Raw genomic sequence first — 13,454 nt, forward strand, 5'->3', positions numbered from 1 at the left:
CCTTCCTCCCTTTAAGACAGAGGCTGGAATTGAACCTCCACCCTGGCCCACCTAGCTTGTCTTCAACTCTCCTCCTTCAGGGCCTCTGTGTGTGTGTGTGTGTGTGTGTGTGTGTGTGTGTGTGTGTCATGGCGAGCGAACGGCGGGGCGTCTGAAGGAAGGGGAAGGAGGCGGTAAACGTCGGCGGAGTGTAAATCTGGCATAACGCTGATTCCTGGAAGCAGGAATTAGGGGCCGCCGGTCCCCCGGTTGCATAATCCTTTTATCGGCCCTCCGATGGAAACGCCTGCAGAGGGAAATAATATTAAGGTCATTTCTATCTCTGGTCCAGCCCCTCCTCCCCAATGCTTTTTTTATCTTGAGAAAATAATGACTTTGGGGTTTCTGGTGTCTGGGGACGGGGGATGTCCTCCTCGGGGGGGGTGGTGGGGGATCTCCTCCATCATCTCCTCCATCATCAGTAATAACACAATCAAATTGTACCCCGTTTTTTTTTTTTTTTTTTTTCCGAGGCGGCGTTCCTGGGAACCGGCGTTCTGGCCGTCTGAGGATGAAGACGTGGCGCGGAGGCGGCCGTGACGTACCGGTATCTCCAAGGAGAGGAGATATGGAGGTCCAGCTTCTGCTCCGTCAGCCTTTTTTTTCCACAGACGTGGATCTCTAACACCTTCACTGCTGTTTTTATTGCCCAATGAAATGGCGCCGTTTGGGCCGCGCTTTCATCACCTTGCCGGTTCCAAAGGGCGTTCATGCTGGATTAGAGTCAGCCGTTCACACACACACACACACACACACACACACACACAGAGCGGTGGAGCTGACCGGACCATCGTTGTCTTGCTCAAGGACACCTGGAGGGCGCTGGATGGAACCAGCAACCCGGCGAGGAGATGAGCCGCTATGCTATGCTATGCTATGCTACACATTACATTACATTACTTTTGGCAGACGCTTTTATCCAAAGCGACTTACAATAGAGGACATAAGCACTGCAAATAACACTTACACTCCAAAATTCATTTATTCATTCATTCATTGTCTATATCGTGACCTGCCCTTGCAGGAAGCTGGAGCCTATCAAAGCTGTGATTGGTGAGAGGCGGGGTTCACCCTGGACCAATCACAGGGCCCCTTCTAGAGGGATGCAACCATTCACACTTTATTACGGAGGTCCAACCATTCACTCGTTCATGCGTCACATGACGACCTCCAACCGTTCACCCTGTCATTCACCCCTCTGGACGGTGTGTCGTCTCCAGAGAAGCTCCTGCGAGTGTTTGGACTGGAAGAACCCAACGCAGACACGGGGGGTTCGGGAGGGCGGGGCTCCAGAACCCCCCCGCCCCTCCTCCGCTTTGGTTCGGTCCAGGTGTCTCTGCTGTGACATCATCGAGGCTTCACAAACCAGGAAGTGGTGGGCGGGGCCTGTAGAGAAACCTGGCCAGCATGGAGGGTGAGGGTCGTCACCGGGACGGGAGCTGTGCAGGTGTGTGTGTGTGTGTGTGTGTGTGTGTGTGTGTGTGTGTGTGAAGGGGGAAGCACAAATATACCCTGATTGTGCGTTCACTGTCCATATCCACCAGTGACCCCTGACCATCACTGAGAGCACAATGCTTTTTGTGTGTGTGTGTGTGTGTGTGTGTGTGTGTGTGTGTGTGTGTGTGTGTGTGCGTGCGTGTGCGTGTGCGTGTGCGTGCGTGCGTGCGTGTGTGTGTGTGTGTGCAGCTAGATGAGCTTCCCCTTTGGGGTGAAGGGGGAAGCATGGGAAAACCCTAATGGTGTGTTCACTGTCCACGTTTTCCAGTGACACCTGTCTAGTACAGAGCACACATTGCCTGTGTGTGTGTGTGTGTGTGTGTGTGTGTGTGTGTGTGTGTGTGTGTGTGTGTGTGTGTGTGTGTGTGTGTGTGAAGGGGGAAACACAGATATACGCTGGTTGTGCGTTCACTGTCCACATCATCCAGTGACCCCTGTCCATCATCACAATGCTTTGTGTGCGCGCGTGTGTGTGTGTGTGTGTGTGTGTGTGTGTGTGTGCACGCAACGTAGCTGCTTCCACAGGCCTATAATTACCCCCCCCTTCCCCCCGAGTAGCAGACAAGTGCCCCCCCGCTGTGGAAACAGGATTACACCCCCTTTCACTTTCTGTTTGTTTTTCTGATTCACTTTTGAGCTGCCATATGAGGTGTGTGTGTGTGTGTGTGTGTGTGTGTGTGTGGTGGAATGCAGCCATGGCCAGGTGCTTATTAATATGACAAACACACACACACACACACACACACACACACAGACAGAGAGTTGTTGGTTGTGTAAGAGTGCCGGCCAAACCGATAATTTCGTGGAGTTCTTTTTTTAGCCGGGCGGCTGAGGCGTCTTTGGAATGCCACGCGTATAAAGAACACCCCCCCATACACACACACACACACACACACACACACACACACACAAACATACAAAGCCATTCACAGAACTGAATGAACACGCCATCTGTGGGGCTTTTCTTCCCCCACCATCCCCTCTTCTCTCCTTCTTTTTCAAGCCTTGTAATCAAATTTGAGCAAAATCAAATGGCGGGAGGATAGAAGGCGAGCGGGGCGGCGGGGGGGTTCAATGAAAGTACCTTTTGTTGGTCTGAAACGAGCAAGTAATTTACAAAATGCCCTCCCTTTGTGACGGGGGCGAGGGGAAGAAAGAAATCAGTAGCTTTTAGAAGCGACGGGCCGGCGCTGCGGCGGCCGAGATAATGAAAGCCGCCTTGTGTTTGCGGGACGGAGAGCATCTCGAAGGCGGGCCGGGCCGCGGCTCAGGGTTAGCGGAGCTGCGGAGGAGGGGGGGGGGGACAACACACACATGTGGACTGCGTGTGTGTGTGTGTGTGTATGTGTGTGTTTGGCGGAAAACAGGACGGACGTGTCTGGATACTCCTGGCGGAGGATCTTGGAGGGAGCGGACGGAGCAGGCGGCGCTCCGTAGGTGGATGGATGGATGGATGGATGGATGGATGGATGGATGGATGGATGGATGGATGGTTGCCACCACCGCCTGCTGATGTGCTGTGTGTTCTGCAGGTGGAGGACACTTTACTTGCGTGGATTATGAGAAGCACCAGGTGTTGCTTGGTGAGGATCCCTCCATGGATTACCTCCCTGGCCACCCCAAGAAGCCTCTGCAGACCGGTGAGTCCTCCAATGTGGGACCTCCTCCACCCGAGACCGCGGTCACCTCCTCCTTCGTCCTTTAGCGGGAGCCTGCGAGGTTACCTCTGACCTTCGGGGTCACGCTGTGTGTTTCCTGTTTATTGTGTTAAAGGTCATCGGGGGGGGGGGCTCCTCCTCGTGTGGACCGGCGCACCTGGAACCCACGGCACTTTATCTTCCCGCTGTGGAAACCATTCACCCGAAACACAAAGGGACGAGCGCTTTCCTCCCAAGGTTGTGAAGCCTGCGTTGCCATGACGATAGGCGGCGTACGTCCATTTTTGTTGTCCAAATGAGGCTTCGGGATCGGGTACCTCCGGAAGATGATGATGTGTTGGGAGGGCAGAAATGTGTGTGTGTGTGTCAGTCACAGGCTAATGCTGAATGCTATTTTGTGCTAACAAGCTGATGTAATGTGTTGACATTATTTGCTAGCAACTGCGCGATGATACACAGCTGGATCTACAGTTTCTGCAAACATCTGGGGGACAGTTATGGTTGGAATGTGTGTGTAACCATGTATGTATGTATGCATTTATGTATGTGTGTTTGTGTAGCGGCTAATGCTGAATGCTATTTTGAGCTAACAGGCTGAAATTTGTTTGTTGTGGCCAACTCTGCGATGATACACAGCTGGTTCCACAGCTTCTGCAAACATCTGAGGTGATGGTAGGCTGTGTGTGTATATAAGTGTGTGTGTGTGTGTGTGTGTGTGCATTCATGTGTCAGTCAGCAGCTAACGCTGAATGCTATTTTGTGCTAACTGACTGAAATGTGTTGACATGATTTGCTGGTAACTGTGTGATGATACACAGCTGGATCTACAGTTCCTGCAAACATCTGGAGGGCAGTGATGATCAGTGTGTGTGTGTGTGTGTGTGTGTGTGTGTGTGTGTGTGTCTGTCTGTCTTTTAACACCATCCTATTAAACATGTTGCCTGAATGCAGGTGAGAGGAAAAGTATGTATAATAGCAGGAGTGTTAGCAAACAGATTAGCATCATGTGTTTGCCTCTGTGTGTGAATGAGAGGGTGAACGGTTGCACGTCTCTGTAAGAGCTCCTGTGATTGGTCCAGGGTGAACCCCGCCTCTCACGTCCACAACGAACAGATGAATTCTCGCCCTCTCGCCGTGTATGTATTTTGAAAACACACAGGTGTTTTTCGTCTTGTAAAGATTACCAGGATGTGGTGGAAGGCGTGAACAGGTGCGCCGCCGCGGTGCATGCTGGGAACGATGATGTCATCGCGCTGAAGTTAGCTCGTCTGGAAAGTTTCACTTGCCGCCGCGACGAAAACAAGCGCGGCGCGTTGAAATGAGCTGATTTCTCTGTTGGCACACTGAAATGTCAGAATTAGCACAGGAACAAATAGGATGTGTGTGTGTGTGTGTGTGTGTGTGTGTGTGTGTGTGTGTGTGTGTGTGTGTGTGTGCGTGTGTGTGTGTGTGTGTGCGCACACATGGGCTGGGTCCCCGGACGCTCACCACGCTAGTCACACTCCACGCATCGCTGCTCGGATTGTTGGCGGAAAACCACTGAGTGCGCTCGCTCCCAGGTGTGTGTGTGTGTGTGTGTGTGTGTGTGTGTGAGACCCATTGTGTCTAATGCACTGAAACCCCAGACAGTTTCTACCTGAAAGAAGACTGTTTATATTTGATTATTTCTTCATTATCACCTCTTTATGACCAGTAAATGAATGCATGAATGTCTATATTTCTATTTGATGTTTAAATGATTGAGTGAATTTGATAAAAGGTTGAACCAACTTTGGTTTTTTTTTTTTGTTTTTTACCAGTGGATGAGAGGGTGAATGTGTTTGTTTGGACTCAAACATCCACAGGTTCCATCTGTTGTTTACAGTCATTGGAATTGTCTTTGCATGCGCATGAATTCGGGTTTTTAATCACCGTTTACTTCATCAGAATGAACCGGTTTGACCTATTCGGTTGTTAGCATGACGCTAACATTGGGCTCGTATGGAACCAGCGACTCCAAGATCGCTATTCTTTTGTTTTTTTTTGTCCTGTCAATACCGTATCGATCCCTCCGGCCCCGGCAGGGAGTGGCTTCGGCGGCGTGGGACGGACGACGTGTGGAGAACCCGGAGGTAGCGCCGCAGACGTAGCATTTCTAGCCCGGTCCGGTGTCACGGGGTGTTTTCCCGTCAGACGGCGGCGGCCCGATCAAACCGAGAGGTTTATTTAATCTCCGCGCGGGTTGGCGGGGGGGGGGAGCTCTAATAGCGCGCTAATGGGCTGGTAAAGTAGTGGTTGTGGCTTGAGGTGCTCAGGACTGGATGGCGAGGCCTCACCGCCAATTACAGCTCATCAGCCAGGAGCGTTTGCGGAAAGTGCACCTGCCTGTGTGTGTGTGTGTGTGTGAGCGTGCACACATCTGTCAATCAACCCCACACCCCCAAGCCAGCCAGCTAGCTAGCTGTGTATAGGCAGTTATTAGCAGCAGCAGCCAGTCATTAAGCCTGTCATTTCCTCTGTCTGCTAGCTGACCTACTGATTTGGACAGCTGCTGTACTTAACCTGTGAACTCCTATTCCCAAGCTAACTGCACGTGACGAGTGTGTGTGTGTGTGTGTGTGTGTGTGTGTGTGTGTGTGTCAGTTGAGTGTGCAGGGCTCGGTTGATTCTCAGCCAAAACATGGCGTCCTCTTCGCTTCAGCGCGAGGCGACGCAACGTGTCAAGACGTTTCTTGCAAAGTCAGAATTTTATTTATCACTTATTTTCTTGCTGATATGTTTCATTGTGCAATTTTTAAGTCTCAGTATTTGGCAGGAAACCCAGCCCTCCCCTCCCCCACGCCCCGAAAAACCAAGCCCACCCAAACAGTGGCTCACAGAGACTCCCTGTGTAGCTCGCTAAGCTAACTAAGCAGTCACAGTAGCCAGTTAGCTGCAAATTCATGCCTAATGGTTCATTTATTGGAACTGGATTAGCAAAAATTAGCCCCCCCTACTGTTAGCGCAGTTGTTAGCACCTCCACTCCACCACCAGAGGGTCCCTGCTGGGCGTCTCCATGTTCTCCTCATGTCTGCGTGGGGTTCCTCAGGGTTCTCCGGGTTCCTAATAAAGTCCAAACATGGTCCAGACGTGTGAATGAGAGGGTGAATGGACGGACGTCAAGTCCTTGTGATGGACGGGTCCAGGGCGTCCACCGCCTCTCGGCCAATGACAGCAGGGATCCGCCCCCTTGACCCAGAGTCCAAGAAAGGTGGGTTAGATGACGAATTAGCTTCGGTGCGATGGGTCGCCCATCTGAAGTGGGTTGGTAGCTGAGAGCAGAAGTGATATAGTTCTTGCTCCCCCAGTAGGGCAAAATATTGAACAGTGATGGAAAGTTTGAGGACGAAAGCGTGAAGATCTCATTGGAAGGGATGCTATTCTTGGAAAGAGCAGTGGACCCTTGCGTCTCAGCAGATGGTGGTCCAGACAAATTGACAAAGGCCGGCGGGCGAGTGCTGAGGAGGAGGAGCGTCAGGAAGTCCAAACGTTATCTTCTTCTTGTTCCTGTCAGATTCCCTACAAAGCCTACGAGGACCTCCAGGAATCCTCTTGTAATACAAGAACATCACAACCAGAACCACCTTGGTCCTTGTTGTCGTCACCTCCAGCGGACAGATGGAGTTCTTGCTTCTTGTATGGATGTCCGTGCAGAGTACAAATGTACAGAAACTAGCTAGCAGGTCCTTCTATTTTGTTCTCACACACACTTCGGTTTTATAAAACAGGTGTGTATTCTGCCCCCCCCCACCCCTCATTTGAATATCTGCTAATACCTTCTGACTCCTCCACTGCTGGGATTAACCTCGCTCTACTTTGTCTTAGCTACGCTAGCTGTGGTTCCGCTAGGAGAAGAAATTAGCCATACCCCCCCCGACCCTCCACCCCCCAACACCCGCAAAAGCTGCCGCGCTAAGACGGCCCTCGCCTCGGCCCCGGGAGCGACGCTAGCTGCGCCCGCTAATCCAAACGCTAGCAAAGTCAATTCGCTCAGACTTTAAGCGAGCTAAAGCTACCTCTGCTCCGCCTTGTCTTGGGGAGATAAGGTAATGAGGATCCGGGCGGCGGCGGCGGCGGCGGCGGAGGGGAGGGGTTAAGGTGAGGCCGGTGAATCGGTGCGGCGCGTAATGGATGACCAATGGATATCTGGCTAAAAACACCGGCTATTAGCCGGGAGACGGGGAATCAAGGGGGTATTGTCTTAAGATGATAAGGCCATGAGAGGCTTACGGAGGTGTATCAGCGGACGAGGACAGGAACCCCCCGGGTTCCACCAGCCGCTATCTGACATGTGACGCCTCAACTTGCACCCCCAGCCCTCCGGATCAGGATCCAGGTGCTAATAGATCCCTTTTGTCTTGTCCTGATAAGTTAATGAGGGTTAAAGCGGGCGGTGATGGGAAATGTTAAGAGCGGTATTAGTGGACGGAGGGGAAGAGGGGATGGCGGCGAGGGAGGGGGCGGAGCTACGTCCGGGGAATCAGAACAGGAAGATGATTTTGGGCGCCTGTTGCTAGCTAGCTATCCAAAGCTAATGAGGTGGTTAGCCTCCGCACGTGGACGGGTGACCTTGTCTTCTACCGTCCTGCTGATTGGTCGCTCTAAAACACATTGTTTTTTCCTGTGGAGGACGTCCTCCTGAACCAATGGGAGCTGGGGGCGGGGCTTAAAGTCACACTGGCGACACGTCAATCACAGTGGACATTTGCAAAAGGGGGTTGGTTGTTTGAAGGATGTTGGTTTCAGTTCATCTCCACCATCTCCTCCACCTCCTCATCCTCCACCTCCTTGGAGAACCAGGGTTCTCCGAGAACCTTCTAACTAATGGCGTGGATGGCGAGGCGCCGAGAACTCGCCCAGCGATCCGCCATCCATTGACCAGAAGATGACAGCATCACAATACACAACAATACACAGCCCCCTGTGGAGGGGGGGGCTGCAAATTGCTGACACACACACACACACACACACACACACACACACACGTGCACACACAGGCGAAAGAAGTGTAAATTATGGTATGAAATTACATTTAATGTCACAGAATAAAACACACGGTGGCGTTAAATGCCTCAGAATGTGTGTGTGTGTGTGTGTTTTGGTGTGTAGGATCGTCTGCATTATCATATTTTGTGATTTCAGGACACACACACACACACACACACACACACACACACACACACACAAACATTTTCATCAGGTGTCTTTGTTGCCGCGAGCTGTCGCTTATGGCAGTGTTTTGCAAACCTTTCGAAAGCCTCAAGGTTTCCTCACACACACACACACACACACACACACACACACACACACACACACACACCCCTCCTTCCCCTTTGCAAACACACATCGAGCGGCACCCCGCTCTGCTTTTAGAGCCATTACTGTCAAACAGCTGTTAGCACGTCAAGAGAAGTGCCACTGATGGTGGGGGGGGTAAATGGTCAGGGCCAATAGATAGCTGGATTGATGGAGGGGTAAGTGGGAGGGGGCAGGAGGTGGGGAGGAACGGCGAGGGGGCGGAGCCTTGTCTAAGTGCGGACAGATTGTGTGTGTGTGTGTGTGTGTGTGTGTTTGTGGCGGGGGGGGGGCTTCTATTTGACAATCAATTATCAGATAGACCCCTGCTAAGGGGGAGGGGCGGAGCTACAAGGGGAGGGGCGGAGCCACAAGGGGAGGGGGCGGAGCTACAACTGTTTGTATACGTGTGCATAAATATGAAATATATATGGATGCGTATATGTATGTGTGTATGTATGTGTGTGTGTATACATGTATATGTATGTATGTACGTATGTACATACGTGTGTTTACATATATACATACCTATATGTGTATGTGTGTATATATGTATATACATATGCATATGTGTGTGTGTGCACTTATATACTGTGTGTATATACATGCCTATATGTTTTTGTATATATATATGTGTGTATGTATATGTGTATATATATATATAGGACCTTCTCAGAATAGTAAAATATTGTGAAAAAGTTCTTTATCTTCTGTAATGCAATTACAAAAATAAAAATGTCATACATTCTGGATTCATTACAACTGAAATATTGGAAGCCTTTTATTATCTTAATATTGCTGATTATGGCTTACATCTTAAGAAAACTCAGAAATCCTATCTCAAAATATCAGAATATCATGAAAAAGTAATTAATGTTTTTTAATTGCATTTCAAAAGATAAAGAACTTTATCACAATATTCTAATTTTCTGGAACAGTCCTGTACATGTATGTATGTGTATATATACATATATACATGCACATGTATGTATGTATGTATGTATGTATGTATGTATGTATGTATGTCTGCACATGCATACATTGGTGGTTAGAAGGTCTTCCTGTGTGGAGTCTCCATGTTCTCCTGGGTTCCTCCAGCAGTCTGAGGAGCTTCATGGAGAGCCTGGATGTTCCAGGCGTGCGGATGAGAGGGTGAACGGGTTCACGTGTCTATATGCAGCCCTGTGATTGGTCTAGGGTGAACCTGCCTCCCAGCCAATCACAGCGGAGGGATGTTCAACATCCAGCTGTGAGCCCAAGGCCTCTGGGAAGGAAGTGTGTGTGTGTGTGTGTGTGGGGGGGGGGGGGGAGACACACACAGGAGGTGATGGTTTTGATGGAGGTGATGGAGTTGCAGAAGATGCTTGTTCCTTTGCTTTTGCTGCCGTCCTCAACCCCCTTCCTGTTCATGTCTATTACACCATAATTACCATGGCCTCCTCTCCAGGATGAAGATGCTTTGTGTGTGTGTGTGTGTGTGTGTGTGTGTGTGTTGTGTTTACCTGCTTACTTTCACTTTCCCTCAGGGAAGGCAGGAAGTTAGACAGGTAATGTTTGTTTGCAAAGATACGAGTTCATGGCACTCATTTATTGCCCTCACACACACACACACACACACACACACACACACACACACCTGCCCCCACTTCCCCAGTGATGTTTTATCCAGCAGACCTTGAACGCATCACGATGCTTTTTCTCCACGGCTACTGGGAAGGAAGGCAGGATGGCGCCGCTCGCTTTGGTTTCACACCAGACGTCTAAACATCTTCCTTCCCTGACCCCGCCAACACACACACACACACACACACACACACACACACACACCAAATATTAGACAATATTCTATAGATCATTTCCTTTGTATATGAGGCTTCAAAGGGATTCAAAGCGTTTCCACGACAGCGATTACTGGGCCTGTAAGCGCCTATTTGTTTGTTTGTGTGTGTGTGAGTGTGTGTGTGTGTGTGTGTGTGTGTGTGTGTGTGTGTGCGCTCGCCAGCGTCAGCGGCGTGCTATCAGTGCCCCCTGCAGTAGAACCAAAGGGGGGAGGAAGCGGCGAGCGGCGAGGAGAAGATAGCAGAGAGGCAGAACAAGAGGATCGCTTTCATTATCTCCGACGGGCAGAGGAACTTAATCGCAGTCACACTGCGGAGGGGTTTCACACACACACACACACACACACACACACACATACGCTCGTGCGGAGGTATCCCTCCTCTTTTTATTCTATTTGGAAACCGTTGCACGTCACCATCAAATAATTAAATTCAAAAATAAATCCAGGCCAGATATGTTGGTCTTTATGGATCTTGATTATTGTTTTTTTTTTCTTCTAATTATTAGAAAAAAAAAGAAAAGATCACAACCTGGCAATTGATCTATTAGAATCTAATAGATCAATAGCCAGGTTGTGATCTGGTCACAAACCTGCGGGCTGAAGAGACGAACCGGGCGTCTCAATCCGCTGGAATTCCGCGTTTTTCTTTCTTTTTCTTTTTCACCCTGATTAAACATTTAGAGCGATCACTAATCTATAACTAATCGATAATTAATCCGGCTTAGTTTTGCCCGGTGATTCTATTTCGGAGTGATGACGCCGAAGCCAACGGGAGCCGGGATCCATTTCAATCTTTTTTTTTTTTTTCACTGTATCCTAATGGTTATTACACAGTTATTACACAGTCGCAACAAATTGTTATTACACAGTAATAACAGGAACAAACAAGAGACGTTAGAGAAAATGAAAACTCAGCATGGAGCCAGACGAAAAGGCGAGCTTCCACCCGGGCCAGTGAGGGGGTCAAAGGTCAGCGTGGGTCGGCCTTTGACCCCTCGGAGGCTGACGGCGCTGTTTGTGGGAGGCCTCCATCCCTCCATCCCTCCATCCATCCATCCATCCATCCATCCCTCCGCCTGCCTGCGTCCTCCTGATGAGTCGGAGCTCCAATAGATGGCATCACAACACCAGACTTCACTCAGCCTCCGGCCCGGCGGCGGCGGCGGCAGCGGCGCGTCTTCTTCCTTTTTTCGAGGGCCGCGGGAACCGCCGCCGCCGCCGCCGCCACCACCCGCGCCAAGAAACAAACATTAAAATTAAAACTTACATTTTCTTTTTAGACGGTTTGAGATTTTGTGATCTGAGGTTTTCAAAGTGAAAACATGAAAAAAAGGGAGATTAAAATAAATGATAAAAATGAAATGATTAGTTCTAATAAAATAATGACAGCAACAACAACAACAATGCTAATGATTGTAATTAAAATACAGAATTTAACAATATTACCAATGACGCCAATGTCATGATCAGTCATAAATAATATTTATAATAACAATCAAATCATGATAACAGTCATCGAGTAAAATAATTATTATAATGATCAAGCTGATAATAATAATGATAAAGCATGATAACAATCATAATTAAATATTAATGATGAAAACAACCATGTTGCTGATCATCAAATCAAATTCTAATCATGATACTGAAAATAATGATGTGAAAATTTTTTAAAAACAATAAAAATTGGGATCAAATTGAAAAAATAATTGTAATCATGATACTGATAATAGTGCTCAAATAACAACAATAAGAAGAAATCAGGCTAATAATGATAAAATGAAAATAATTCTTATCGTGAAATTGATGATAAAATACATTTAAAAACACCAACAATAACAAATCATGAAAATAATGATCAACGTAAAATAATTTAATCATAATACTGGTAATGATGCTAAAATAATAACGAATTGTGAAAAGAATGTTAAAATTAAAAATGATAGAATTACAAATGACAAAATACAAATTACACTATATTTACAACAATAACAAATAATAATAGCCATAAAATAAAAAAAATAAAAAAAATTCCGATAATAATATTAAAACCTCCGCCAGGCGCTGCTCATTTTATTATGGGATGGCGGCTCGTAGGAGGTCGGCTGTGTGAGCCGGTACGCGGAGACAGTTATGACTCAGGATTATAACCTGTGTGTGTAAGTGTGTGACACACACACACACACCGCCGTGTCTCTGTAATGTGATTAATCACACTCCATTATGCTCCCCTCGTTTGTTCCGCTCCGCACTGTTTTATAGGGAATTAACAAAGGTTTTTATTGGCCGGCGCCATAAATCACCATCAGCGGCGCCGCTCGCCCGGAATAATATTATTTGGGCGGCGGCCGCCGTCGCTCCGCCGCTCTCGGCCTCGTGGATGTCTTTTCATTTGACGCTAATGTGTTTTCGCGCGACCCCCGCCCTCCCCATCCCGACCGCCGCCGCCGCTTCTCCAGTCCGGGGATAATGGAGCGTTTTCTCGGCCCGGGAAGGAAAAAAAAAAAACCCCGGAGGAAATAAATCTGGGGGTCGAGGAGGAAACCAGGGGACGGGATTCATCCCGGTTGTTTTCCGGAGGGGGTCGGGAAGGTTCCCGCCGTCCGTAAACCTCCCGGCCGGTCTTCCCGGAGGCCTTCGCCCCCCCTCCCTCCTCCGAGGCGGGAAGGGGAAGCCTCTCCTAAGCCGGGAATCCTGTGATATTTTTTAAAAAAAGCGTCTGGATTGGCGCCCCCTCCTTCAGATAGAGGTATCATTTCAAAACGACAGCCGCTCCATTCAACGTCCTTTTAATGTCATTTAAATCTCCAACTGTTGTGCGCGGGCTGATAATCTTCCTCTTTGTGACGCAGCGACTAATGAGACCTCCACCCCTCCTGCCCCAACCCACCCCCGCCCTTATTGCCCCCCTCGCCGGAGAGCCTCCATCCTAATTTCTTAATGCCGCCGCACAAAGGCTTTGGCTGCAGCTCGCCGCTGACCGTGATTTGATTGAATAAAGGGGCCGTGCACGGGGTGGCGGGGCTGGAGGTGGATGCACGAGGGGGTGGAGGTGCAGATTTGATGAAAGGGTGTCATTTTAGCCAATTAAAGGGCTGTAAGGAGG

The 13,454-nt window shown here is 49.0% G+C and overlaps 1 long non-coding RNA gene across 1 annotated transcript in view; it reads left to right on the plus strand.

Moving 5' to 3' along the window:
• Positions 1-1,315: 1,315 nt before the first annotated feature.
• LOC147237006 (uncharacterized) overlaps positions 1,316-13,454 on the plus strand; it is a 114,323-nt gene continuing 102,184 nt past the window's right edge. The window contains exons 1-2 of the long non-coding RNA XR_015108920.1: positions 1,316-1,453; positions 3,069-3,176. This is a non-coding gene — a long non-coding RNA (uncharacterized LOC147237006). The remainder of the gene's footprint in view (positions 1,454-3,068; positions 3,177-13,454) is intronic.

The sequence above is a fragment of the Fistularia commersonii genome, chromosome 1 (assembly GCF_037954325.1).
Source record: "Fistularia commersonii isolate RoL2024-O1a breed Wild chromosome 1, RoL_Fcom_v1.0, whole genome shotgun sequence".
Lineage (NCBI taxonomy): Eukaryota > Metazoa > Chordata > Actinopteri > Syngnathiformes > Fistulariidae > Fistularia > Fistularia commersonii.